Raw genomic sequence first — 5,261 nt, 5'->3', positions numbered from 1 at the left:
TATTAAGATCTTTCTTTTGTTGATAAGCCACACAAGTTCTTCTGATAATCAGTCATTTTCTGCATTTTAACAATCAATAGGCCAGTAGTTGGCGATGTCTAAATATAGACTGAACACATAATACGTATGCACATGGCGTCACCGTTTTAACATATTTGTGTTTTTGTAGTTTACAATGGTATTGTTCTCAAAAACTTGCACTTTGAAACATGTTTTCAAAGGTTTGTGTAAATGAACGGCTACAAGAACAAGAAACAAGCAGATGAAAAAATGGCAGGAACTTCAGACACTTGCAACAGTGCAGTGACATCACTGGAAACTTTATTCTGTTTCTAATTTTTGTAGTGCTTTTAGTGCTTTCTATTCAGTTCTTATTTACACTACAGCTATGCTAAGTTGTGCTACGTGTATTTCTATGCTACACAGCAAAATCCCCAGAGTTAAATTAGCTCTGTTCAGAGAACAGAGAACACTAAATAGTGTTAAAATAACACTGAAGCAGAGTTAAAGTTAATGAGATAATTAAGCAATTAATTAAGTGATGATTGTGCATTAGTGATGAACACCTGCTGTTAACAAGCAGAATCACTGAAGAAAAGAGAAACACAAGAACTACTACTGACTTCAGTCACAGCCTTAGATGTACGGAGCCCCGGACATGACATTCAAGAAAAAAACAGCAGGCTAAATCATGCGCACAATTTATTAATTCGTTCCTTCGATTTACTAAAACATGAGCGCGATTTAATATCTCGTTCCCTCAATTTACTAAGACTTGCGCACGATTTTCTATTTTGTTCCCTTGATTTATAAATCATGCGCATGATTTATCAATCGAGGGAACGAAATAATAAATCGTGCGCACGTTTTGGTAAATCGTGCGCACAATTTAGTAAATCTTGTTAAGAAGTTCATCACTAATGCACAATCATCACTTAATTAATTGCTTAATTATCTCATTAACTTTAAACGTTATTTTAACACTAAGCGTTCTCTGTTCTTAGTAAATCGTGTGCACGAATTAATTTTTTTCTTGCATGTCATGTGCAGAGCTCCCAAACACCCTTTCCTTCTGTCACTGTTCAAATAAACAGATCTAAACTCACATTTGTGTTAGACAAATATCCTTATTTAAAACTTTATAAAGTAAAATAATGAGCTTCTGGCACGACAGCATTCGATGTACATCCAAAAAGCGTTAACTTCCATGTTGTAGTACACAATGCCATGATGTTCTACACAATGACATGACGTACAACGCGTAGTACGTCATGTCATTGTGTAGAACATCATGTCATTGTGCTTTTTGGATGTACATCGAATGCGTATGGCTGTCACCTTTTCATTTTTGGGTGAACTATCCCTTTAAGTAAACAAGAACAATGAGAAAAAATGACAAACAGGCTGAATGAAAATGCACTTTCACTTTCTGACAGTAGGGGGCGCTTATGGAAATCCAGAGATACAGCACAAATAACATATTATACCACTGTATTAATCATGATGCTGATATACGCTACCTTCTTTTCTTTTTTAAAGGAATCTCAATTCGCAGTTGTTAACTACGCTATTTTACGTTTTGGAGAATTTGTGGGTAATTTGTATGAATTTGTAAGATCTCATTTGTATGTTTTTGTAAGATCTGCTTATGGCTCACTGAGCAATTCTGACTTTTTATCTTAATTCTGACTTTTTTTTCACAATGGTGAGTTTATTTCTTTTACTTCTTTTTTAAATTGCAATTTTTATTTATATCTCACAATTCTGACTTTATAACTTGCAATTACGAGTTAATATCTCGCAATCCAGAGAAATACATTTAGAATTGCGAGATATGCCCTCGGTTTCATAGACAAAGATTAAGCCTTAAAGGGATAGTTCACCCAAAAATGAAAATTCTGTGATTATTTACTCACCCTCAAGTTATTCCAAACCTGTATATATTTCTTTCTTCTGATGAACATAAAGGAAGATATTTTGAAGATTAGGGGAAACTGAACAGTTCTGGGGCACCATGGACTTCCATAGTATTTTTTTTTCCTACTATGGAAATCAGTGGTGCCCCAAAGCAGCCTGGTTACAAACTTTCTTCCAAATATCTTCCTTTGTGTTCAGCAGAAGAATGAAACTCATACAGGTTTGGAATAACTTGAGGGTTTTAACTGAAAGCAACTCACACTTACATATCTTAAAATATGTTAATGCCATTTTTCTCAGGATTCACACCAGAAATGTTTTTTTTTTCTAAAGCATGTTTATAAAAGCTACTTAAATATCCTAACTGAACTAAGGCTTAATTCCTGGCTAAGCCTTGTTTATGAAACCCGGACATAAATTCGCAATTGCAATTTAATTTGCAAATGCAGTTTAAAACTTTTTTCTCAGAACTGTCAGATATAAACTTGTATTTGAATTGTAATTATAAAGTCAGAATTGCAAGATATAAACTAACAATTCCGACTTTTCTCACAATTCCAACATTTTGTCTCATAATTCAGACATTTTATTCTCACAATTGTGAGTTTATTTCTTTTACTTCTTTTTAAATTGCAATTGTGAGTTTATATCTCACAATTTGGACTTTATAACTTGCAATTACACATTTATTTCTCGCAATTCTGACTTTATTTCTTGCAATTGCGACTTTTTATCTCGCAATTCTGACTTTTTTTTTTGCAATTGCGAGTTTATATTTTGTAATTCTTATTTTTTTCTCACAATTGCGAATTTTTATCTTGCAATTCTGACTTATAACTTGCAATTAAGAGTTTATATCTCACAATTCTGAGAAAAAAAATAAAATATAAACTTGCAATTCTGACTTTTTAAATTGGAACTGCAGGTGTATATCTCATAGTTCTGACTTTATTTCTCTGAATTATTAATTTTTATCTCACAATTCTGTTTTTTCTCACAATTTGTGAATTTATGTCTTGCAATTCTGACTTTATAACTCAAAATTACGAGTTTTTTTTTATCTCACAGTTCTGACTTTTTTTCTTTGAAATTGTGAACTCAGAATTGCAATAAAAAAAATACATATATATATATAAAAAAATCAGAATTGTGGGATAAAAAGACGCAATTACTTCCATAGAAAAGATATTAAGACATAAAATGGAGAGGTTGTCTGAACATATGCATTAACAGACATTCCTTCAAAGTAAGTCCTATCACACCAAAATTTTGCACCAAATATTCATCTTTTTTGTGAATAAGTCTTCGTGAGTCGGGATAAGTCGGGATGATCAGAACGAATAGAGCAAATAAAGTTTTGATAGCGACACATAGCCAAGGTTGATATTTTATATATATATATATATATATATATATATATATATATATATATACACACACACATAATTTCTATTAGAAGTAACAGTATTTTAATTGTATACAGGGCAAAGGGCCATTCACATAGAATGTATTTTTTTCATTCCACCGAGAATGTGTGTGTTTTTTTTTTTTTTTATTTCAGCGCTGACGTGTTTGGCCTTTGCAACTCACACATAAGATGCACATACAGACTGACTTGATACAAAACAAAACAAAACAAAACAAATGATAAATAATATGGCCTTATATGGAAAATCTGAAACCATCATATTGTGTAAGTATATCATTAATATAACATATATATATATATATATATATATATATATAATATGACTGTTAACAGCTTGTGCTGATTTAAAACTTATTTTTAAAACATTTTAGAAGTCATGCAAAGTCTCAAGCCCTTTCTTTGCAAAGAGAGAAGAGTTTGAAAGAAGTGGGAGAGCTGGAGGATTTGTGGGATGATTAAATAATACAAACACAGCTCACACAGCTGTGACATTCCTCTGTCACGTGAGGGACTCTGAGAGCCTCTTATATGTCTCCAACTTCAGCTTCTATCAGCATCAAAACCACGACTCTCATTCCATGTCAGCTGAGATTAGATGTCCTCACGTTTCAGATGAGGACAAATCTAGGGTCTGAAATTAAGCAGGCATTAAAAAATAATAAGACTATGACCGAGTTTATGATTTATTGAGGAAGGCAGAAAGAATGTTTAATAAATGAGAAATTATCAGTTCAATGAGAATTTTATAACCTTTTCTTTCATCAGTGCACATCATTAATGCTCTGTTTGTATAGCATTTTTTGAGGGCAAAATGTAAAAGTGTATTAAATATGCCTGTTAGATGATAATCAAATATACAAGACACAAATAACACTGATTAAATGGGTATACATGCATTTACTGTCTTCAGGGAGAACTGAAATCAAAATTATATTACATTACGTTGTGAATAAGAAATGCAGAATCTATTCTGTTCTAACATCTACATGTCATAGTTTCCTCATTTTTTGTTCAGTTCTTCAGTTCAATTTTACTTAATTATACATTTGTTGACTGTTTCTCAGTGTAAGAGTTTCTTGTGATGTATGTGACAGAGCCCTCCAGCCTCAGGAGTCCTTGGCTCAGACTGTTACGTAACACTGCCGACTGCACTTTACTGATGTTTCAGCATGTGCTCCAGGATCACTTTGCACTAGCCTGTTTGTGCTTTCTACCTCACTTCCTGTGCAAAGATGCAACTACAAATCAAGAAAAAAACTACTCAGCTTAAACATATCAGAAAAAAAAAAAAAAAAAAAAAAAAAAAATATATATATATATATATATATATATTATTCTCAATGACTTCAAAAAGCATAATAATAATAATTTAATTAAGCTAATGAATAATTAATTAAATGTTTCTCTTCATTCAATTATTGTTTATTTTTTTCTTAGTGGAAAAACTGTGAATGCCAATAATAATAATAATAATAATAATAATAATAATTATTATTATTATTATTAATTTAATTACAGTATAAACTATTAACTATTTGTTTTGTTCATAAAGTTATTCATTATATATTTCCTTTAAACATTAAATTTCATTAAATTATAATTTTATTTCATTAATAATAATAAATCAATAAATAAATGAATGAATGAATGAATGAATGAATGAATATAAACTTCCTTGGAACATTTTTTTTATCATTTCCTTTTATCATTTTTCCTACTGGAAAAATTGTGAATAATAATAATAATATGTTTAGCTTATTAATTCTTAAACCTTTCATTTAATTATTTGTTTGTTTGTTTATTTATTTCTGTTCAAATACTGAATGCCAATAATAATAATTATTAAACTATTAACTATTTATTTAGCTCAAAATTTATTCATGAAAGATTTCCATTAAAACACTTAATTTCATTA

This window comes from Megalobrama amblycephala, linkage group LG11 (genome assembly GCF_018812025.1).
Source record: "Megalobrama amblycephala isolate DHTTF-2021 linkage group LG11, ASM1881202v1, whole genome shotgun sequence".
In the NCBI taxonomy this organism is placed as follows: Eukaryota; Metazoa; Chordata; class Actinopteri; order Cypriniformes; family Xenocyprididae; genus Megalobrama; species Megalobrama amblycephala.
The sequence above is the reverse complement of the archived record's forward strand: the minus strand, read 5'-3'. Positions refer to the sequence as shown.